Genomic DNA, 24930 nt, shown 5'->3' with positions numbered 1-24930 from the left:
GGTGACCAAGAAGCCGGGACTTGGGGAGGGTGGGTGAGAGTATTGAGACAGTGTCCATGGCCAGATGTCCATGGTAATAGCTGGGCACCCAGTGTCTTCACCAGCCCGGCCAAGTAGTACATACTCCCACATGACTTGGCCTCCCACATTCCTGGCCACTTTGAGAAAATTCCTGGTGATTTTTTTCCCATTACCCTTTTAATAAATCCCATTTCTGCTGCTATCAGTCAGAGTTGGTTTCCTTTGCTTATGATGAACAGTACAACTCACTGGAATTAGACCAGATCATTTCTAGGCTGGAATTTGCTCCAGCAGGCAGGGAAGGGTCTCTGCTCTGGTCCACATGATCTTTCTATAACAGGACCCTTTGTCCCTACCCCGTTGGGCTCATTCCCCTTGTTGCATTCTTGCCATTTCTTCCCTCAAACTTAGCAAATCTCTGGAATCAGGAGGTTGGAAACCCTGCTCTGACTTGTCAATACTTCTTTCATTCTGAGTCCCATCTCCAGGAATCTGGGGACTCAGAAAGTCCTGTCTCTATTTTTCTGCTGAAATAATTCTTCCCTGAACATTAAATGCCCCATTTCCAGGTTGGATGGAAAAGGGGTCTCACTGTGAAAAAGAAAGGGAACATACTAGTAATATATCAAAAATATTGTCCTGCCACACCAGGCTCACCAGGCACCCCAGTTTGCCCAGATTGGGAGCTTTCTTGGGACATGAGACTTTTGGTGCGAAAACAAAGAAGGTCCTGTGCAAACCAGGATGAGTTGGTCACCCTACACTTTAGTACTGTTATTACTACTACTAATCCTGTTCTTCCACATAGCACTTTACAGCTTGCTAAGGACAGAATCAAGACCAGACTCGAATCAACACTGTTTTATCAAAGGTATTTTTTCTTTCTGATTAAGTGAAAACAAAATCTTACGGTTGTTGAAAATTTCATTTTCTTCAATATGAGTGAGCAGAAGCATCTTTTCATATGTTTAAAACCATGTTTTCTATTCCTTTTCTTGGAAATGTCTGTTCATACCCTTTTATCCACCTGTTTGTTTTTGGAAATTATAAAGCAAAAAGGACACCCAGTTAAATATGATGGATTGATGATACTTATATGAACCCCACTCATCCGATAATAAGGAATAAAAGAAATCATCAGCTCACAATGCTAATGGTACAGGAGGGAGATATTAATGGTCCATAAACTTCAGCAAACTTTTTGCAGACAGAGACAGAAGGGCAAGTAGTAACCAACTTAACAGGGAGGGAGTTATAACCCAGAGTTTGCAGAAGGAAGTATTGATGACTGAAAGAGAAGTCCAGAATCCTTCCATAGAAAGGATGAATGCTAAAGTTGAGGAAATCTCCCAGAGAGTAGAACAAAACAGAACAAGACAAAAGCCCAAAAGAGGGAAAATAAGAGAAAAACAATGAGAAAAAATTAAGGGTTCAACTTCTAAGAAAATTTCCAGAAAGAGAAAAGAGGGGAAAAAGTAGGGAGGAGAAAATTATCAAAGAAATAATACAAGAAAATTTCCCAGAACAAAGAGATACAAGTCTCCAGATGGAAAGGACCCAGCTAACACAACAATGAGGAAAAACACTCACTGAGGGGAGTTATCAAATATTATAATGTTAGAGATAAAGAGAACAGCTTAAAAGCTTCCAAAGATTAAAAAAAGAATTAGTCATAGACAAAGGAACAGGATTCAGAACAGTGTCAGGGGTCTTAAATGTAGATACCAAAAGATAGTCATGCAATGCCTTAAAAATTCCAAGAGAAAATACTTGTCAACCTAGATTTCTATACTCTGCTAAACTATTAATCAAGTGTGAGAATAGCATAAAGACATATTTAGGTATACCAGGGCTAAACGTATTTGTTTCTATGTACCCTTCCATACTGAAAGATGTGCTACACAGAAATGAGGGAGTAAATCCATGAAACAGAAGACACTGGGTCCAGGGAACAGGGAGTCCAATCTAGGAGAAAGACGTAGGAAGGTCCAAGTATGACAGTTCTGCATTAGGTTTGGAGAGCACCAGTCTAGATTGGAGCTGAGGTCTTCAGGAGAAAACAAAACAAAACTCATGGACTTTTTGTTGTATTTAAGCATCTGGAAAATTCAGTTCTAAGCATTTACCTGATTTATTGACCCTATTAGAAAATAACAATAGCTATAAAGAATATTAATGAAAAAGAAAAAAAATCAAGGCAATTTTTAACCTCAGAAAATACAAAAGATATAGAAGAAATGAAACATAAACACAGTGAAACAAACACATTATTTGATTCAGTAGAAAATAGCATTTGTAGTCCTTTTAGGGTAAACATGATTTACTGACTTTACTGTATTGAATAACGGTGGGTAGGATAGTAGGGTAGGTAAACAGGAGAGAAGAAAACTGGGACCCAGAGGGTGATTCAGAGTTAGGTATCTTAGTTGGGACCAGCTAACTACAGTGACAAAAGCCTCCACATCTCAATCACTGAATCCAACAAACATTTATTTTCTTGTCCACCTTAAGTGATGGAGGTTGGCTGGCTTCCTGGCCAGCTGCCCTTTTTTTTTGTTTTTTTCTTTTATTTATTTATTTTGAAAGAGTTCGAGCAGGGGAAGCACAGACAGAGAGGGAGAGAAAGAGAATCCCAAGCAGGCTCCACAGTGCCAGCAGGGAGCCGATCCTGGCTCAAACTCAAATCCATGAGGTCACAACCGGAGCTCAAATCAAGAGTTGGACGTTTAAGTGACTGAGACTCCCAGGCGCCCCCAGTGGTTTTTAAGGAGTTCCTTCCATTTTGCAGCTCACTCATCTCCTAAGCCTTGGAGTCCTTCACTTTTTTTTTAAGCTTTTATTTATTTTTATTTTTTAAAATGTTTATTTATTTTTGAGAGAGAGAGAGAGACAGAGAGAGAGAGAGCAAGCAGGGGAGAAACAGAGAGAGAGGGAGACACAGATTCTGAAGCAGGCTCCAGGCTCTGTGAGCTGTCAGACCAGCGCCCAACCCGGGGCTGGAATCCACGAAGTGCAAGGTCATGACCCGAGCCCCATGCTGGAGGCTTAACCAACTGAGCCACCCCGGTGCCCCTAAGCTTTTACTCTAATTCCAGTTAGTTAACATACAATGCTATACTTGTTCCAGGTGTAGAGTGGAGTCCTTCACTTTAAAGCAGAGACAGTGTGAACAGTGTATGGGAGGTTTTTATGGGTCACGCCTGAGAATGTACACATCATATTCAATTGGCCGGAAATTGGTCTTACCTGCAAGAAAGGCTGAGAAATGTAGTCTAGTTGTGTGTTCAGGAGCAAGGAAAAAAGTTCTGGGGCGCAAGCAGCAATACCTGCTACCGTAGGCAAAAATAGGGTGTGGGATGAGGAAGAGCATCTCAGAGCATTCATGCAGCACTCAACACATATTTACTGAGCACCTACTATAGACCAGACAGGGTTTTAGGCATGGCAGCTGTAGTGGCAAATAGAGACTCTGCTCTCATGGAGCTTCTGTTTAGTGGGGAATGTCACATGGATTCTTACTGGGGGGGGGGGGGGGCTGTGAGGGGTGCTGGAATCTGGCCTTCTAAACCAATGTGGCTGGAACAGACTTTTAGCAGTTTTGTAGGGATTTTGGATTTGATTCTAAGACCAGTGAGAATTCCATCAAAGAATGTTAAGCCAGGAACATGACATGATTTAGTTTACTATTTTTTTGTTTATTTATAGGTTCCATGCCCAACGTGGGTCTTGAACTCACTGCCCAGATACCAAGAGTTGCATGTTTTACCTACTGAGCCAGCCAGGAGCCCCTGTTTTACCTTTTGAAGCGATCACTCTGGCAGCCTTGGGGAAAAATGGCTTGGCAGAGCAGGGCTGGACAGGAGTAAAAGCAGACGTTTCAGGCAATCTAGAGGGGAGGGGAGACCCGCCTGGCATGGTGCGGCGGTACTGAAGATGGAAAAAGGTGGAGAGACAGGAGAAATATTTGAGAGGTAGACTAAGAGATACGGTGACTGAGTGCATGTGAGGGCGTGAAGGCGAGGGAATAGAAAGGAATGATTCCTAAGGTTTTTGGTTTTTTTTTTTTTTTTTTTTTTTTTTTGGCTTGAGTGCGTGACCCTAAGTGGGAGCAGTCTCAGTAGCGGTTTGGGACCCAAGCCAGATAATGGATGTGAAAGCGCTTTAGGAAAGGTCAAGCGGCGGCTGAAATCGCATGATGAGCCCGAGCCAGAGAGTTCCATCTTACATTTGGGGAAATTGAGGCACGAGAGACCGGCAGGTGGGGTCAGGCCACGTCCCACACCTCTTCCGTGGATGAAAGGACAGAGGCGCGTGAGGTACCTGCTAAGCGCCCGTACTGTGCCCCGCCCCGCCGGCTTCCCTGTCCGCCGCTCCGGTCCCAATAAAGTTATTGAAATTGACACCGGTTGCCAAGGAAGTGGGTCGCCGAGCCGGGTTGCTAAGGAAGTGAGCGGCGACCATCTCTCCCCATCCGGGGCAGCGGGGAATGGCTGAGCCCGGGGCTTGCCGCCGCCCCCGCCGCCGCCGCCGCCGCCGCCGCCGCCCGCTGTCGGCTCACGCCTCAGGTGAGTCGGGAGGGGCCCGGGCGCCACCGGGGCAGGTCCGTCGCGCCCGCCGCCCGCGATCCGCCCGGAGGCCCGCGCCGGCGCCGCCGCTTGGCTCTGCTGCTTGGCGAGCGGGAGCATCCTCTGCCCTGACTCCCGGGCATCCTCCGGCCGTCCGGGCGGCCTCGCCCCTCCTCCTTCGGGCGGAGGCGCGGCCTGACCCTCAGACCTGGCCGCCGGGGGCCGGGGGCCACCCGGGGGCGTCTGGGGCCGCGGTCAGGGACCCAGCGCTGGAGAGAGGCAGGGGAGCGAGAGCCTGGGGACCGAACCTCGACCGCTGCCCCGGTTCACTGTATGACCTTGGGCAAGTCCCTTTCCCTCTCAGGCTGCAGCCGAGTGTTTGTCCAGGGGTCTCCTAACACTTGCTGCTCAGAGTGCTTAAGAGGATGAGGTGGGTACTTTGAAAGTACCCTAAATGGGGCGAGGGAGAATTCTTAGGGCCCCCTGACACGGGGACCAAGAGTCCAGTTTTAAATCGGGAGTGTCTGCGTTGGAGACCCTGCATCTCCCTTTGGTGATTGGCCTCGTCTTGGGCAAGTTGATCTCTGAGCCTTCATTTTCTGTAAAATGGGTTAATGAACCTCTGTGGGAAGCCAATGAAACAGAGTGTTTGTCAAGTAGCTTGGCACATAGTAAGTGTCCCACAAGCCATTAGGAGGCATGTGGGGTGGTGTGGGCAAGGCTTCCAGGAGGTGACTTTGAGACTGGTGGGATTTAGGTGTGTAGAGCGCCAGCCTGTATGTGTACTCCTTCCCTGTTGACACCACCCCACCCCCCGCCCCCAGTTTTACTTCTCCATGCTGTGCAGAGCAGGCAAGGTGGTGTGGACCTGCACAGGTAGCCCTGGGGGTGGAAACCCAGAGGTCAAGTCCTTGTAGATGGCTGAGGTTAGCTGTCATTTTCAAATACTTGGACCCTGTTGGCCCGCCCAGAGCAAAAAGGTATCTTATGTCTTTTGGGACGTGCTTAAAGCTTAGTAGCTATTTGCAAGTGTATGATTAAGAAGCACTTTTCAGGTACATTATCTCATTTAATTTTCACGGAGGCTTTGCCAGGTAGGTGGTGACGTTATCCCCATTTCACAGATGGGACTGAGGCTCAGAAAAGGGAATGACTTGCCTGGGAATCTTACACCTATTAAGTAGTGGAGCTGGACACATTTCCAGGTGAATCCTGTATTTTCTCCCCTGTACCCTGATGTCTCTGCTTTCTCAACCATAACTGTTACAAAGCCACAGAGTATTCTTTTGTTTCTTCTGATTTCTATGGTTAGAGGCTTTTCTTCCAGTGGCGAGGAGATAAGATCTTGTATAAAACTTCATTTAAATGCCTTCCAGGGACGCTTGGGTACTTAGTCCGTGAAGCATCTGACTCTTGATTGTGGCTCAGATCATGATCTCACAGTTTGTGAGATTGAGCCCCACGTCAGGCTCTGTGCTAACAGCATGGAGCCTCCTTAGGATTCTCTCTCCCTCTCAGTCTGCCTCCCCCACTGGCAAATAAATAAACATTAAAAAAATTAAATAGATACCATCCAAAGTGTGGACCTCAAAAAAGAGCTGGAATTTTTTTTTAAATTTTTTTTAACCTTTATTTATTTTTGAGACAGAGAAAGACAGGGCATGAACGGGGGAGGGTCAGAGAGAGGGAGACACGGAATCTGAAACAGGCTCCAGGCTCTGAGCTGTCAGCACAGAGCCCGACGCAGGGCTTGAACTCATGGACCACGAGATCATGACCTGAGCCGAAGTCAGCTGCTTAACCGACTGAGCCACCCAGGCGCCCCAAGCTGGAATTGTTTTAAAATTTTTAATGTTTATTTATTTTTGAGAGAGAGAGAGACAGAGTGCAAGTGGGGGAGGTGCAGAGAGAGAGAGAGGGAGAGGGAGACACAGAATCCGAAGCAGGCTCCAGGCTCCGAGCTGTCAGCACAGAGCCCAACGCGGAGCTCAAACCCATGAACCATGAGATCATGACCTGAGCTGAAGTCAGACGCTCAACTGACTGAGCCACCCAGGTGCCCCTAGAGCTGGAATGTTTAAAAGGCGACTTCTCTGTCCTTCAGTTCCCTCCTTTTTAAAATGAAAGAAGTAGGCTAGATAGTATCTGAAGGCCCTTTCAGTGTTCTTGTGCAACTCTCCTTGCAAGCTACTGGTTTTAAAAGCATGGAATCAGGCTGTCTGGGTTCAAGTCTCAGCTCTGCCACCTCCAAGCTGCGTGCCACTGAGCAATTTACTTCCATCTCTGTGCTGCAGTTTCCCCACCTGTAAAATGGGGATAATGAAAGTATCTACCATGTATGGCTGTTGTGAGGATTCATTGGAGTCTAATACGTTAAAGTGCGTGGCCTGTTTGATAAATGTTAGTTCTTGTTATTTGGGCTTCACCTATACTACATATTATATTTATATACTTTATATCCTGTTTATGATTGGTGAGTGAATAATTTGAAGTATGTGCATACTACCAGGCTTGTCAACTTCAGAAGGTCACTGCAAGCTGGAAACAGTAGTTGTCATGGTAGAATATTAATGTCAGTATTATTATAGGGTCGCTCCAGGAACGTGCAATCCCCTGCCAGAATGTGTTGCAAAGAGAGATGAAAGCCGGTGGTAGGATGTCAACTCCCAATTGAGTAAATGTGTACTAAATCCCTCTGTGCCCAGCACAATAGAAGATGTGGAAATCAGTCCTGGGGTGTCCGGGTGGCTCAGTCAGTTAAGCATCCAACTCTTGATTTCGGCTCAGGTCACGATCTCACAGTCTGTGAGTTCAAGCCCTGCTCTGGGCTCTGTGCTGGCAGCATGGAGCCTGCTTGGGATTCTCTCTCTCTCTCTCTCTCTCTCTCTCTCTCTCTCTTTCTCTCTCTCTCCCTCCCCTGCTTGCACTCCCATACAGTCTCTCTCAAAATAAACATTTTAAAAATTAAAAAAAAAAAAACCAAAATCAGTCCCAATGCCATATACTTCAAGGACCTCAGAACGTAGTTTGTAGGTTACTAGCTTTTGAAATGATTTGACTTCTTTAAATGAATTCATGACTTGTGTTTAGCCCTACTGCAGAGTAAAGCTGCTTGTTCAGATCTCTTCTTTTTTGTCCCTAGGCTTCTGTTGGGTGCCTGGGTTAGCAGCTTCGTTTTATCCACTGGTGTGTGGGGCCCTACTTCATAATACAATGCTCTCCGTGTGGTTTACAGAAGTGCTTAAGCGTGCCTTCACTCGTTTGGTCTTATTAATAACCCTGTGAGGAAGGTAGGTTACAGATTTAATTTCCCCATTTTGCAGTCCAGGCACCTGAGGGAAGAGAAGCCCTGCTACCAGTAAGTGGCCCATTTCACATGGGAATTGGGTCTTCCTGCTCCAGGTTCAGTGCTGCTGCCCTATGCAGCCTCAGTTTGATTCGCTCCACATTTGCTGAGCACCTGGTATGTGTCAGGCCCTGTGCTAGCCTGGAGATACAATGGTTCCGAGATGGATGAGATCCTTGCTTTATGCAGCAGACATTCCAGTGGCAGCAGTAGAAAAATAAACCAAGGCCACCATTTGGAAAAGTGGCAGAAGGAACAGCAAGGGTAAACTGCTCCAACAGTGGCTGGAGCAGGTGAGTTGGGGTGGAAGGAGAGAGAGAGAGGAGAGGGGGGCTGATGGGGAGGGGTGAGGCCTCAGATCATCCAGGGCCTTGTGGGCTAGAGTAAGCACTTGTGGTTTGATTCTAAAAGCTTGGGAGGCCAGTGAAATCTTTAGGAAGGGGAATGACCGTAGTCGATTTTGGGTTTTTAAAAAAATCATTCTGGCCTCTGTGTGGCCAATGGATTTTAAGGGGAATAAGCATGGCGGCCAGGAGGGTAGTTAGGAGACTGGTTGAGAAGTGATGAAGGCCTGCTGCAGGGGTAGCAGTGGAGGTGGGTCCAAGAGGGTGGACTGGGGATATGTTCTGGAGGCAGAACCAGCAGGATGGTGGTTGGGAGAAGAGCTGAAGGAATCAAGGATGGTTCCTGGGTTTTTGGCCTGAGCAATTAGGTAGATGTTGGGTGGTGCCATCTGCCTTTAAAACGATGAAAGGACTTTTTGGTAAGGTGCCCTGTGGGGAAGAATTCGCGGTGGTTCACTCCGAACCTGTTGGAGGGGCAGAGGTATAAACATCATACCTTGCAGTTCGTGGGGACGAGATCCCAGATTATGTGCAGGAGCGCAGACAGATGCATCTCCCTGAAGCCCTCACCTTGGACTTCCGCAAGCCCTACTTTTCTTGCACTCTGGCTCTTTGCCGGCTAGTGGAGTGGCAGGCGTGGGCTTTGCCAGGGCAGTGCCCATCTGTCTCATGCTGTTGGTGTTGCTGTCCTGACTCGAGATCTTGGCTGATGAAGGCTGGAAGGAGGCTAGCCAGCTCTGGGAGAGAGTGAGGCTCACTGTCAGGGCCTCACACGGCCACAGTTTCCCTGCCAAAGTGGTTCTTTTCCTTGGCCCTCAAATGACATTTCTAAAGTTTCAGAGCTTTTGATTTGGGAATCCCTTGTGAAAAGCTGTTGTGTTCTGCCAGAATTCCTGGAGGATCCTTGAATGGAGTATCTCTTCTGAGCAAGAGAATTCAAGCCTTTTTTTCCTATAGGCTAATACTTGCACTAGTAAATGTAGGCTTACGATGTTGCAAGTTCCACATGGTGAATAGAAGACTAATAATCCCACCGCCTCCACTCGTATAGCCTTGTTTGCTGTTTAAAATGTTCTTTCCTGTGTGTTCTTATCTAGTAATGCCAGTCCATGGAGGTCATGTGGAATATGTACCAATCCCCAGTTCACAGACGAGGCATTGAGATGCCAAGAGGTCGTTGTTTTTGTCAGCAACGTTAGGCACCTGCTAGGTGCTGGGTGAGGGAGATTCTTGCAGCTCAGGGAGTGTGTTTTTCATGTCAGAAGTACCCTTGTCCCCTGGAGCTTGCTAGAAGCGCAGAATCTGGGCCTAGATCTAATAAACCGGGCTGCATTTTACCAAGACCCCTGGGTGTCTCCTGTGCAAGTTAAAACTTGAGAGGTGCGCTTATTTGGTACTAAGTGGCAAAACTAGGGCTTGCCTGTGATAACGATAATAAAAGTGACAGGAATAGCAACATTCATTGAGCCGAGCACTGTTGTAAGTACTTGACCCACGTTGTCTCATGCAGTCCTCATAGCAACCCTGACCATGGGTACTGTTACGAATCTCACTTTCCAGAAGAGGAAAGCAGAGGCACAGAAAATTCCCATAACGTCCCCGGATCCTTTGCTCTTTCTGCCGCTGGGTTTTCCAGGTGAGCAATCCGTCCCTGCTGTCTTGTCCAGAGCCGTTCTCTTCTGTACGTGATACTAATGTTACATGCTGCTGAGAAAGTGACTTGAAAGAATGTTTGAGGAAATCAGGGGAAGAACCCTTGCGCTATTTTAACTGAACGAGATGGATGTCAGTCACTTGACCCATAGTCAAGAAACAGATATGCAATTTATAAGATAAGCACCTCTCACACTTCTTAACAGTCCAACACTCAAGGCCGTAACAGCTGATGTGGGTAGGAACTGCGAGCCTGTACTGAGTCATTTGACCCTACACTGTTTCTTGATGGTGGTGATAATATCTGTGCGGAGAAGAGGGCAGCCAAAGTCCCATACCACCCGCTGACTGGCTGCAAAGGATGCCTCAGTTTTCCCTCTCTGCCCTGTGGCCTCATTGTTTTCCTTTCAACATCTCCTTATCTCAGAGCTTAAAGTCTTAGAAAGATTTCTTGGTCAAGGTATGCCCGTAGAATCTTAGGTTTCTTGGTCACAGGAAATTCTGGTGTGAAGAGGCAGTGGGATCAGGTGGGGTGGGGCAAGGATTCTGGTAGCAATTCTGCCACTTGCTGTGTGACCTGAGGCAAGTAATTCAACCTCTCTGGCTCTCAGTCGCAGTCTCTCTCTCTCTCTCTCTCTCTCTCTCTCTCTCTCTCAGTCTCAGAGTCTCAGTCTCAATATATACAAAATAAGGACCTGGAACAGCTTTCCAAGGCTCTTCCAGCCCTGCCTGGAAGAATGAGTGTGGAGTTGAGTGGTATTTTCTTTCTTGGTGACTTCATGCTGGGCTTTCACCCAGGCCTTCCAGGGTGGGGCTTTTAAAGCACATTTCTGGGCCGCCAGAGATCCTTGATTGCCATCAGCTCATCTTATCAGCCTCACACATCTGCATTGCAGCTGGGGATGTTTCTGCTTAAGGCTCAACTAGTCCTGGTGACACATTGTGTCTCCTCACTTTGTCACACTGCAGGCATTGAGCTCTTCACACACAAGCAGATCTATCTTTAGTATGCTGATTTATTTAAATCAGAGTTTGCATTAGAGAGCACCAGTGATCATTATGGTGGGTGTGGTTTTATTTTTACAGTTTTTGGCAGGATATTTGCAGCACTTGCATTTTGTCATATTTGAACATGGTGTATAAGTGGAAGCGGGTCCAAGGGAACAAGGAATTAGAGCAGATTATCATGCTCTTACCTACTCTGGGGTTCTTCACATCACCTTCAGCAGAGGTTCCAGGAACTGCCTGCTTCGGGGCTGTTGTGTGGGAATAAAGTCAATGGAAACTAGAAGCTCATGGAATGGTCTCCAGCAGTGTAGTGGATTGCAGTAATCATTACTTTATAACACATTTCAGTAACCTAAGCAAAAAAAAAAAAAAAAAAAAAAAAAAAAAATCTAGCTAGTAAATCACAAAAGATTCCATTCAGGTAAGATAAAATATCAGCTCAGGTTACTTAAGATAACCACAAGAAGATTGTTCTTGGTGGAAATAGTTACTGGTTTTGCAAGATGTGCAGTAACCAGATTCTAGCCTAAGAAATATATCGTGTTTTTCCTTCCTTATTTCTTCAGTTGGCAGCATTTTTTAATAGCATTTTTTTTCCTGTTTATAAAAATAATGAATTTCTGTTGAGGAAAAATGAGGAAAGTCCTGAAAAGATCAAACTTAAGATTCACTTTGGGGCACCTGGCCGGCTCAGTCGGTGGAACATGGGACTCTTGATCTCGGGGTTATGAGTTCAAGGCCCATGCTGGGCATGGAGATTGCTTAAAAATAAAATCTAAAAAAAAAAAAAAAAAATGCTTTGAAAGATTCACTTTAGGTGTGTCTGGGTGCCTCAGTTGGTTAAACGTCTGAGTTTGGCTCAGGTTAAACGTCTGAGTTTGGCTCAGGTCATGATCTCGTGGTTCGTGAATTCGAGCCCTGCATCAGGTTCTGTGCTGACAGCTCAGAGCCTAGAGCCTGCTTCAGATTCTGTGTCTCCCTCTGCACCTACCCTGCTCGTGTTCTCTCTCTCTCTCTCTCTCTCTCTCAAAGAATAAATAAACATTAAAAAAAAATTTTTTTTTTAAAGAGTCACTTTAAGTCCTACTGCCCAAAACTAGCCACTGTAACATCTTACTATCCAAAGGCAAAGATATCCCTAAATATATTTTATCTAGTGGATGTACAATTCTTACCTATTTCCCCTATTGTCATTTAGGCTAGTTTCCATGTTAAATATTATAAATAATGCTACAGAGAACATCTTGATGATTATCTTTGTGTAAACTTTTGTCTGCATTTCTGATGATTTCTTTAGATTATTTAATTAAAAAATTTTAATTACAAAGGCAGCCTCCTTAAATCACATTTTTAACAAGGCAATGTCTAAATAAAGTTGGAAAGGCAGACATTTTACTACAATTTGGTGGAGAGGAGTTGCCTATGAAAATGGTATTCTAACTCAATTTCGGCATTCTTGTCTACTTGCAGATATGTTCTTAGATAAATGTACACTCAAAGCGTTACCTTTCATGTTGCATCTGGAAATGTTCATTTCATATTTCAGAACCATGTTTCCGTGTTTAGTAGTTATAAACTAGTAAACTTTCCCTGGCATTGGGCATTTGTTTCCAGACTTTTACAATGACATAACGGGCTCTAATGAGCATCTTTGATTCTCTCTCTCAGCCTCATAAGAGAACAATTTTAATAAATAAATAGATGGTTTGGGGAAGGTTAGAATTTTCAAAGTTCTAAAGGAGAACCGTATGTTTTCCTTCTTAAAATTTTATTGGGATCCTCCAAAAGTGTTAAAAAAAAAAACCAACAACTTTATTGAGATATAATTCCCATACCATAAAGTATCTTTTCATAGTTTTTCTCAGCCTTCTTTGCTCCTTCTCCTGCATTTTCTTTTTGATACAGAATTCCCACTGTATAAGACCCAGAACACGGGCCTATGTAAACCCTCCGTTCCCTGAGCAGGCTGTTGGCTGGTGACATTGACTGGAAATACTGTACATACATTATCAGGTTTGTGCACTGCACGAGCTCTCACTATGAGAGCAAGCGTATCATTGTGGAATTGGACAGCGCACCATGACAACTGTGGACTTTTGGAGAGGGATTTTTAAAAAACATTTAACTCATCAATCACTGAAATAAGTTCTATGATTTATGGGAGATTCTGCTTCGTCAACTTTGGGAACCGTTTGCTATAGAGGTGGCACATGTAGGGCGAGCTTCTCCAACATGAGTATCCACGCAAATCATCAGAAGTCTCAATACAATGGGATTCTGATTTAGGGGGATCTAGATGGGGTTAGATTCTGCAGCGTTAAACCAGGTAGAACAGGAGAAGATTTTAGGTTGCACTCAATACAGCATCCAAAATTATATTGAATGACATGGATTAGGATGAGGTTGTTAGCGTTATTCCCTTTTAAACTTTCTTCTGGCTATGACAAGGAGAACATTTGTGTGGTTCCCATCTGTTTCTTAACACTTGCTAAGTTGGTTTTCTAACCATGAGAGATCAGACCGTCAGCCCTTAGGTAAGCCGTAGTATCTAGCTAGAATTTAGTGACGTTGGTGTGTGTCCTTATATTTATTTTCATAGTTACCTTCTGTGTATAGTAAGTGATACTGATTTTCTATTCATGCTAGTGATACAAAGTTTCTTTGTGTTAGAAGAAAGTAGATTTAAAGAAAAACCTTGAGTAAATAATAGTACAGGTGGTTCATGGAAATGGTAAAAATTGTGAAGAGACAATCAGATGACTGATATTTAGGGCTGGTGTAGGAAAAAGGCCATGAACTTTGGAGCCAGGCAGACCTGGTTTCTGCGTATTTTGCCACTTATTAACCCGGTGTGCCATGTTACTGCCCTCTCCCCTGCTCAGGGCTTTTCTCCTCCAGACTGGGTCACGGCAGAAGCACCTCCTGTGGGCCAGGCCCCGTAATGCTTGTCTTCTCTGATGCTCAGACAACTCCATGTGGCAGGGTATTGGTGGTCTTCCCATTCCACAGACAAGCAAATAGACTCAGAAGGAACTTGTGCCGGGTTCCAGAGCTAGAAATGGTAGCACTGGGTTTCAATCTCACGTGTACCTGAATGTCTCTTTTCATTACTCCAGGCCACTTCCCTCTTTTAAATGTCGATTTTGCTCTGGCTCTCTACCCAGCTGAATGGCAGTCTGATTAAAATGAAATGTCATTGAGGGGCGCTTGGGTGGCTCAGTCAGTTAAGCCTCTGACTCTTGATTTTGGCCCAGGTCATGATCTCATAACTCGTGAGTTCGAGCCCCACATGGGGCTCCGTGCTGGCAGTGTGGAGCCTGCTTGGGATTCTCTCTCTCTCTCTCTCTCTCTCTCTCTCTCTCTCTCTCTCTCTCAAAACAAATAAACTTCAAATAAAATAAACAGAAAATAAAATTGTTAAAAAAAGAAAAGTCATTGCGCACACCCATGTCCACTACAGCATTACTCACAATTGCCAAGAGGTGGGAGTTGCCCAAACGTCCATGGACAGACCAGAGGATAAAGAAAATGTGGCATATACACACAATAGGATATTATTTAGCCTCAAAAAAACAAGGTGATCTTGTCACATGCCACAACACAGAGGTAGAGTGGTGGTTTGCAGGGGCTGGGGAAAGGGGGAAATGGGGAGTTTCTGCTTGATAGGTATAGAGTTTCAGTTTGGCACGATGAAAAAGTTCTAGAGCTCTGTTACAATGTGGATGTAGTTGGCACTGGATTGTACACTTAAAAGTGGTTCAGAGGGTACATTTTGTATATAAGTGTAGGGTTTTTTTTAGCACAATTAAAAATTTCTTAAAAGTAGAAAAAAGAAAAAAAGCCATTGGTCAGAAGGCATTTTTTTTTTTCATTTTGGAAAATGTCAAGCGTACATAAAAATAGACTAATACAATGAACCATGAACCCATTACCCGCTTCCAGCAGTTGTCAACACACGGCACTTCTGTTCTATCTACAACCTCCCGTGCACCCCACCCCACTCTGGCACACAGTACGTAACTTTATCTGAAAACACTTTTATGTGTACGCCTAAAGTAAGAACTTTTTCTAAAGAGCATCATTTTCACACCTAAAAAAAGGTAACGATAATTCTTTAACCACCTAATATCTGGTGTGCAAATTTGCTCGATTGTCTCATACGTTTTGTAATAGTTGGTTCATTTGGCTCAAGATCCAAAAAGGGCCCCCATCAAGCACCAAATGTTATATTTGGTTGATTTAACTGTCTTACATCAAAAGAGTGTATACATTTTTATTTTCATTTATTTATTTAAAAAAAATTTTTTTTAACATTTATTTTTGAGACAGAGAGAGACAGAGCATGAACAGGGGAGGGTCAGAGAGAGGGAGACACAGAATCTGAAACAGGCTCCAGGCTCTGAGCAGTCCGCGGGGCTTGAACTCACGGACCGCGAGATCATGACCTGAGCCGAAGTCGGCCGCTTAACCGACTGAGCCACCCAGGCGCCCCAGAGTGTATACATTTTTAGCAGAGAAACAACTTCACTTCTTTCCTGGATGAGTACTTGGAATCAGAAGTTCCTGGAAGGAAGGCTGTTCTGGCTTCATAGTCTAGTGGTGGTTCAGAGTGTAAGTTCTGTGTGTTGGGCTGGTGTGGGCAACAGGGTGCACTGGCGGTGGGGGGATTAGTGAGACAGCCCGGGGAGGGGGTAGATGGCGCCCTCTGTCAAAAAGGAACCTGCATAGCTTTTACAGCTCTAGGAATGGATCCTGCTAATTACTCCTACCTGTAGCTAAAGGTGTATGTTCAGGATATTCACTATGGCATCGTTTGCAGTAGCAAAAGACCAGGAACCATGAGAAGACGTCCCGGTAGTGGAATAATCAAACACCTTAAAAATTTATTTTATTTATTTATTTTTTTAAGTAAAGTCTACACTCAACTTGGGGCTGGAACTCATGACCCTGAGATCAAGAGTCACATGCTCTACTGACTGAGCCAGCCAGGCGCCCCATCAAATACATTATAAAGCAACCACACAGTGACGTCTAGGCAGCTGTTTGAAGGAGGGGGGTGGTGGTAATGCAGAAATTGCTTCCAGGATCTATAAAGTAAGAAGGAGAATGGTACGTAGTATACTTCCACTTGAGTTACAAAAAAAAAAAAAAAAAAAAAAAAGATGGGCGAGCAATACAGATACATTAATGCTTAGGTATGCATTGAGTATTTCCCCAGGGGTCGGGGGAAGATTACTTGCTCATTACTGTACAGCCTGAATTGTTTTAATCTATGCATATATTGATGTACACATGTACATATGCATATATATGTGTGTATTAAGAATAAGTTTATAGGCAGGCCTTTAAATAAGATAAGCCTAGTTTTGAATCCTGATTGTTCCACTTAATTGCTCTGAGACCTTGGGCAAATTAATTTCTCTGAACCTCCCATCCTTATTTTTAAAATGAGGCTAATACCTATTCCTCATAAGGTGATGTTGAGGATTAGAAGAGGAATATACGTTAAGCTCTTGATATACTGTGAATTGCAAGTGTCGAATATGACAAAACCTCAGACCTACACTGATCCTAATAAGAAGTAGCCTCTAGATTTAACTATATTTTTATGAATGTATTTTCTGAATGTTTCACAACTGGATTAAAAAAAGAAAGGATTTCTTCCCCACCTTTTCCCTCTAAATAAATGCTTTCTTTGTCTGCCTGTTTGGGTTATCAAATGACAGGGCATGCATGGTGCCAGTTTGAATTCAGGGCAGGAATTAATTTGTTCAGGGTTCTTGTATGTAACCTTTGTAGGTTTCTTTCCAGATAAGTAGCCTATCTTCCTAAAACACTTAATCTGAAATCAAGTTGCTAGACTTTTTCCCCCCAAGGAAACAATAGCTCCATTGCCATCCCCCTTCTTGATTAGAAGAAACAAAATATATGCAGCTGTCAAAAAGGCCAAAGGAAGAAAAAAAAAAAAATCACTTGCAAGCTCAGTCCCAGAGTAAATTAACTTTACTAATCTTGAACTAGGCTAAGCACTGAGCATTAATTTATTAGTTTATTTAATCCTTAGAACAGTTCTTTAAGGTATGTGTTATTAGCTGCATTTTATGTAGGAAACTATGACTTGGGTAACTTTGTCAAGATTTTGTAGCTAAGTGGCAGTGCAGAAATTAAAACCCTGATGTGTTGGATGCTAAAGCTCATGCTTTTAGCGCAGAGCCTGCTTGGGATTCTCTCTCTTCCTCTTTCTCTTCCCCTCTCCAACTTGCACCGTCTCTGTCTCTCTCAAAATAGATAAATAAACTTAAAAAAAAATAATAAAGCTCATGTTTTTAACCATGACTTTACCCTGTTTCCCTCACATCTTTTTCTGTACATGTGCGTGTACACATGTAAACATAAATCACGTCACAGTAGCTCTTCTCTTTGGTAGCCTGCTTTTTTTTTCACTCGGCCAAATGTCACGAATATCTTCCTAGAAGTAAATACTTAGAGGTTTATTGCCATTCTTAATGACTGCATAATTTCCCATTGTAGAGATGTGTTGTAACTTAACCAGTCCTTTACCGATGAGTATTTAGGTGGTTATAGGTGGTGCTGTAATAAATATAAACATGTGTGTGCATCTTGCATATATATTCAGGGATTGATGTCCTCAATTAGATCCTTAAAATAATTCCAAGAAATGGAGTTGCTGTTTGAAGGGAGTGTTACATTTTGACTATTACACTTCAATGGATTGATTGACTGTTTGATTCAAGATATTGATTACTCAACTGTTAGCAAATAATCTGTGCCAGTTTGAGATGCTGTGGCTCTTATACGTACTGTAAGGGACAGTTTGAAAGTTTTTAGACAATTCACACAATTATGTGGTTATAAACAGTACCTGTAATAACAACAGACTGTATTTTATTAACCTTTGGTCTAAATGCCTTTAGGGCGGAGACTACATGACATGCTACAATGACATTAGAATGTTAAAGAGTCTAGTACTGTAGACCTCATGGAAGCTCTTTTAGACACTTCACCATAAAGTTGAGGTAAGTATTTTTACTCCTAGGGCCCTTTGTTCATCAGTTAAAACATTGCTTTTCCCTTCCTGCCTCTCTTTCTTCTTTCCTTCCTTCCATCTTGACACCCAGCCTGGCTCTCAGACCCACGACCCTGAGATCAAGAGTCACATGCTCCACTGACTGAGCCAGCCAGGCACCCCAAAACATTTTTACTACCTTATATTCACGGTGGTCAGTAAAACTGGGTAGATGAAAGGAAGAAAATAATGAGTTTTAACAATTGGATATTACTTTACTAATTAATTTCACAAAATTTTTCCATCTCCTTTTTCCCCTAATTTTATTTTTCTGACCACACAGTATATTCCCACTAGTCAAAACCCAAGAGGTCTAAAGGGTATACATGCAAAGTCTCCCTCCTGCTCTTACCCCACGCCGTATAGCTGTTTCCTTATAGGCAGCCAGTGTTGTTATCTGGCTCATGAACATCCCTTAAAATATATTTTATGCACATATAAGCAAATATAGAACTGTTCCCTCAACACAAATCCAATGTCATTTTTTTTTTTTTTTTTTTTAATTTTTGAGAGAGAGACAGACAGACAGACAGAGCGTGAGCTAGGGAGGGGCAGAGAGAGAGGGAGACACAGAGTCCAAAGCAGGCTCCAGGCTCGGAGCTGACAGCACAGAGCCTGACATGAGGCTCAAACTCGTGAACTGCGAGATCATGACCTGAGCTGAAGTCTGGCTTTCAACCAACTGAGCCACCCAGGTGCCCCAAATCCAATGTCCTTTTAAACATTTTTAAACTTTTTTTTTTTTTTTTTTAGAGGGGGAGAAAGAGAACTTGCACATGCATGTGAGCACAGGGGAAGGGCAGAGAGAAAGTGGGAGAGAATGAATCCCAAACAGGCTCTGTGCTGTCAGCGGAGAGCCTGACTCAGGGCTCAATGTCACAAACTGTGAGATCATGACCTGAGCCAAAATCAAGAGTTCGATGCTTAACTGACTGAGTCACCCAGGCACCCCCCAATGTCCTTTTAAAAGTTCCTCAGTGATGTTATTTTTCAACAAGAGATGAATAATCTTGTTTCAAAAATTGTGTAACTCCCATTAATGGGAGACCCAGAATTGGGCTTGCTCTCTGATACTTCAAAACAGCGCTGGTTGTGAGAGTAGTGTTGATGGTGATGAGGTAGATACAGAGTAGAAAACAGCCACTTCCCCTGAGAGAAACGTGCACAGGGAGTTGGCTTAAGCCTGGTTAATAGGGAGCTGCTTTATCTTCTTGCCCGAGAGTTGCAGTGTTTCTCAGATGGCCCACGTGATCTGTGGCTTCAGCTGCCTTTCAGATCCTCTGAGTCCTTGAACTCCAGGCCAGGGCGGTTGGCAGGTGGTTGCCTGGTCTGATCTTAGAGGACACTGCATTGGAATGCATTGATTAAAGATGCATTAGCATGCACTCTGTGCACCTGCAGATTGCTCCGCCTTGCAGGGCTGTTTCTGGTAAATTGTCAGACCTTTATTTTTTTTCCACTTTGAAGATACCACATGCTCACTAAAGAATAGATCACTATTGATGTTTTGATGGGATTTATTTTTATATAATTGTGATTGCATGGGTTCAGTTTTGTAAACTGCTTTTTCATTTGTGATAAGCATTTTCCATGCCATTACAGACCCTTGGTAAGTGTCATTTAAAAAGATAGATTAGGGGAGCCTGGGTGGCTCAGTTGGTTAAGCATCTGACTTCGGCTCAGGTCATGATCTCTCGGTTCGTGAGTTCGAGCCCTGCGTGGGGCTCTCCATTCTCAGCGCAGAGCCCACTTCAGATCCTCTGTCTCCCTCTCTTTCTTCTGCTACCCTGCTCGGGCACTCTCTCTCTCTCTCTCAAAAATGAATAAAAACATTAAAAAAAAAAAAAGATAAAGGTTTAGGGGCACCTGGTGGCTCAGTTGGTTAAGCATCCGACTTTGGCTTAGGTTATGATCTCGCAGTCTGTGTGTTCGAGCCCTGCGTTGGTCTCTGTGATGACAGCTCAGAGCCTGGAACCTGCTTCGGATTCTGTGTCTCCTTCTCTCTTTGCCACTCCCCCACTCACATTCTGTCTCTCTCTCTTTCAAAATTAAACATTTAAAAACAATTTAAAAAGATAAAGGTCTAAAGAAAGCCTCCTCTTAAAAAAAAAAAAAAAAGACTTGCATGGCAGGCCTTTCTTTTTTTTTTTAAGGTTTTTTTTTTTTTTAATTTTTTTTTTTAATGTTTATTTATTTTTGGGACAGAGAGAGACAGAGCATGAATGGGGGAGGGTCAGAGAGAGAGGGAGACACAGAATCCGAAGCAGGCTCCAGGCTCTGAGCTGTCAGCACGGAGCCCGACGTGGGGCTCGAACTCACAAACTGTGAGATCATGACCTGAGCTGAAGTTGGACGCCCAACCAACTGAGCCACCCAGGTGCCCCCAGGCCTTTCTTAATCAGATCATGTATACGTGAATTTGGTTATAGACAGAGATGCCTATAGGAGCTAGGCAGGAAATACAAATGGGCAAAGCATGCTGGGTGTGACTGTAGAGAACGGGGTTGGGGCAGATTGGAGAGGCTGGGCTCTCCAAAGTGGCAGGTGTTTTCTCAGTTCCCATTGCTACCATTTGGGTCATGGGCTAGGGGCTGTCAGATATTCCTATTCTTCAAGAGAAGCAGAAAACCTGTTTCTTTTTTTTTAATTTATTTTTATTTTTTATTATTAAAGAAATTTAAGTTTATTTATTTACTTTGAGAGAGAGAGTGTGAGCATGTGTGTGCAAGTGTGCACATGAGTGGGAGGGTGGGGTAGGGGAGGGAGGGGCAGAGAGAGAGGGAGAGAATCCCAAGCAGGCTTCACACCATCAGTGCAGAGCCCGACACAGGCCCGATCTCACAACCATGAGATCGTGACCTAAGCTGAAGTCAGGAGTTGCATGTTTAACTGACTGAGCCATTCAGGTGCCCCAAACCTGGTTTGTTTGTTTTTTAATGTGAAATTGGTGTTTTGTTTTTTTTTTTTTCTTTTTGAGAAAACAAATTTTTACATATTCAGAGAATAATATGGGAAACAATCAGGATTGACAGCAGTTAACATTTTCTCTTATTTTCTTCAAGCCTCATTTCCCTGGGGTTTTTGTTTGTTTGTTTGTTTGTTTTATTTTGTTTTTTGTTTGAAGTAAACTCACCTCCCAATGTGGGGCTTGAACTCATCACCCTTAGATCAAGAGTCGCATGCTCCACCACCCTGTTCTGTTTTTTTAAGAGGAATGATAAAATATTACAGATAAAATTGAAATATCCTTCCCATTATTTAAAAATTTTTTTCAATTTTAGAGAGAATGAGCACATGAGCAGGAGAAAGGGGCAGAAGGGGAGAGAGAGAGAGAGAGAGAGAGAGAGAGAGAGAGAGAGAGAGAGAGAGAGAGAGAGAATCCCAAGCAGGCTCCATGCTCCAAGCAGAGCCCTCTGTGGGGCTGACCCCACGACCCTGGGATCATGACCTGAGCAGAAATCAAGAGTCGGACGCTCAATTGACTGAGCCACCCAGGCGCTCCAAAATATCCTTCCCATTTTTAATCCCATTCTCCACCTCTCACCCTGCTCAGTTTGGGCAGCTGCTATCATAAATTGTTGTATATCTTTCTATCCCATTTTTTAATACTTACAAATGCAGTTCTATGAGCACCATATTATTTTATAAATTTTTTGTTGTTGTTTTATAAATTTTTAATCATAATTATCACTCTGTACTTGCTTTTTCACTCAGCCTGTTTATTTATCCATGTAAACATATATAAGTCTAATTCAGGCTTGGCAGACTTTTCTGTAAAAGTTCAGGCAGTAAATATTTTAGGTTTTCTGAGCCAGACTGTCTCTGTTACAGCTACTCAATTCTGATATTTTATAGCTAATGCAGCCATAGGTAATGTGTAAACAGAGGAGGTATGGCTATGTTCCAATAAAATTTTATTTACAAAAACAGGATGTGGGCCGGATTTGGCCCCTGGGCTAGAGCTTGCTAACCCCTGCTCTAATGTATTCCTTTTTCCTACTGAATAGTATAGTGTGTATGATATGATTACACCATATGCTATTTTTCAATTCCCCTGGTTTAGGTTGTTTCCAGCTTTTCTATTTTAACATGCTGCAGGAAGCATCCTTGTCCAGGTTTCCTTGTGTACACATTCAAAGGTTTTTCACTAGGACATACACATAAATAGAAGTGGAATTGCTGAGGCTTTTTTTTTTTATTTAAACAAATAAAATGGACCAAATAAAATGCTTCAGGTAGAAGAATGTAACCAGTTTGAGACCTCTGTCCTAGAATCTCTATAGGAAGCCAATAGTTAGTGAGAATCCAATCCACACTTACTTCTAGAATTTGAGGTAAGAATCCGTGACAACCAGCAAAGATGAGGGTGCATTCACCCAAGTATAAGAGCTGGAGAATGATCTGGAAGCATGTGACCGCCATGAGAAATGCGTAACTGACTTCCTCAGCGGACAAAAGTGGTGAAGTTAGGAAGAAACTCAGCTTTTCGTGGGTAGTGGCCATTCAGACGGTGGTTGTTAACGTCGGAATGATCAGTTCTAACAGAAAAGCTATTCAGGATGAAGGTGACGAGCTGCTGACCTGTGGTTGCTTCTTTCCTGGCAATGCTGTGAGTTCCTTTAAAGATTTATCACTGCAATTAGACCGGCTAGAAGAAGAGTAAGGAAGGTAATAAAGCAAAGAAAGAGCGTCAGGGCATCCTTCCAAGAAAACCCTCTCCTCTGAGGAGGACCCAGAGCAAGTTTTTAAGCCCTGGTGGCAGGAAATTAAATTAGCCCATCTTCCTGAAGCAGTATGGCAACAATACATGACTCGTGCAGTTGAGCTCAGCGAGCTCAGCAAAGAAATGGTATTATTCTGTGTTCTGAGTTGAGATTTAATTAAGAGGACTCGGGCTTTGAGAATTCCTTCTTTTTGAAACATTTTAAGCATGATTGTAGGTCATTATCATTCCTTTGTTTTTATCGTTTGGAAGAGCGCAAAAAATACACGGTCACCCTGCGGTGGACCTTTTCATTTTTTTAAACAGGCTCGGGGCCACCTTGTTTTGATAGGTAAAAGCTGGACAGCTCTGCCTCTTCTGTAATGCAGAAAAATTGGTCTCTCCTCTGACCCATTCTCCTCTTACCCCCCTTATGTTTCCTTTAAAAATTTTTTATTTTATTTTATTTAAAAATTTTTTTTAATATTTATTTATCTATTTATTTATTTTTTTTTTTAATTTTTTTCAACGTTTATTCATTTTTGGGACAGAGAGAGACAGAGCATGAACGGGGGAGGGGCAGAGAGAGAGGGAGACACAGAATCGGAAACAGGCTCCAGGCTCTGAGCCATCAGCCCAGAGCCTGATGCGGGGCTCGAACTCACGGACCGCGAGATCGTGACCTGGCTGAAGTCGGACGCTTAACCGACTGTGCCACCCAGGCGCCCCTTAATATTTATTTTTGAGAGAGAGAGAGAGAGAGTGAGAGAGAGAGAGAGGCAGAGCATGAGCAGGGGAGGGGCAGAGAGAGAGGGAGACACAGAATCCGAAGCAGGCTCCAGGCTCCGAGCTGTCAGCACAGAGCCCGACGTGGGGCCGAACCCACGAACTGTGAAATCATGACCTGGGCCGAAGTCGGACGCTTAACCGACTGAGCCACCCAGCCGTCCCTTTTCTTTCTTTCCTTTTTTTTTTTTTTTTTTTAAGTTTTATTTATTTAAGTACTCTCCACCCAACATGGGGCTCAAACTCATGACCCCGAGATCAAGAGCCACATGCTCCTCCCACTGAGCCGGCCAGCCTCCCTCCCTTACGTTTCTTACTCCAAGCCTATGGGATCTTGTCTAAACCATCCCATGTGCTGCAGCAGAGGCCTCCCCATGGGAGGCTCAGGGGCTTGGGGTTTGAGCTTGGCCCCTGACTTTTGCAGGTCTCTGCTGACATGGAGGTAGAGACAGGCAAGGGATCAGCTGCAGTGGTAGCTTGGGGGCCATTGCCCTGGAAAAGAAAGGGAGACCAGACCGGCCATTCTAACATCTAGTTCTTTCTTATCATCAGACAAAATTGTAATAGCGTATAGAAAGTGATGAACGAGGGGCTGTCTACATGCTTTTCTTTAAATGGCTGGAGCTTCACTTCTAATTGAACATGGATTAAGTATTTGGATCTCAGTTTAATCTGATTTTTTTCAGGGTGATAACTATAAAACTGAACAAGAGAATAAAAGTTAGGGCTCACTAGTCATCTCTGGAATGATCGTTTGACAAAGGTTTTGGATGAATCTGTATTAGTTAATTTTAATTCCGCTTTATGTTAGTTCATAAAGTGCTTCCACCTTTGTAAGTACTGCCTAGTGTCACGATCATCCACCAGGAAGGAGCATTATCCCTCTTTTACCAATTTTACAGAAAATGGGTTCAGAGAGGGTAAGAGGTTTTCTGGTTCTTCATTCTAGACATTATATTTTATTACGGCTAACAACTAGAGAAGTATGAAAAGTAAATTTTCATGTTTCCGTGTGCTTAGCAGCAGAAGAATCTTTTATAAAAGCTTAGTGGGGGAACACGTTGACTCTCTATTAACCTGCAGCACATTTGCCTAGAACGGCCCGTCACTGCTTCACATTCTGCCACTCCTTTGTTGGCAGGGAATAGGTCATCCTCACAACTAAAAAGAAATTGTTGTCACTGTTCTAAGTGTCTATTAAAATTACAAATGCATATATCCTGTGAGCTGGCAGGTGCACACCTAGAAATTTAACTTAGAGCTATACTTGGTCACACATGCAAGGATGTGGTTCCAGTTTTTTAACAATAATACCAGAAACAGCTTAATACTAGAACTTAAGCTGCCGTACGGTGGGATATTTTGCTGCTGTCATAAGGAATAAGGCAACTCTGTGTCTACTGAGCGAACAGACTCCA

At 43.6% G+C, this 24930-nt stretch overlaps 1 protein-coding gene across 2 annotated transcripts in view; it reads left to right on the top strand.

Annotated features, from left to right (window-relative positions):
* Window positions 1-4450: 4450 nt before the first annotated feature.
* KIF3B (kinesin family member 3B) overlaps window positions 4451-24930 on the top strand; it is a 41206-nt gene continuing 20726 nt past the window's right edge. Inside the window, exon 1 of one of the 2 annotated variants that reach the window (XM_045444921.1) lies at window positions 4451-4586. The gene's annotated coding sequence lies outside the window, so the exon portion shown is untranslated. Of the gene's footprint in view, window positions 4587-22464; window positions 22634-24930 lie in introns of those variants that run through there. The other variant, XM_045444922.1, reaches the window with a different exon arrangement.

The sequence above is a fragment of the Leopardus geoffroyi genome, chromosome A3, assembly GCF_018350155.1.
Source record: "Leopardus geoffroyi isolate Oge1 chromosome A3, O.geoffroyi_Oge1_pat1.0, whole genome shotgun sequence".
Lineage (NCBI taxonomy): Eukaryota > Metazoa > Chordata > Mammalia > Carnivora > Felidae > Leopardus > Leopardus geoffroyi.
Note: the sequence above shows the minus strand (reverse complement) of the source record. Positions and strands in the feature narration are given on the sequence as shown.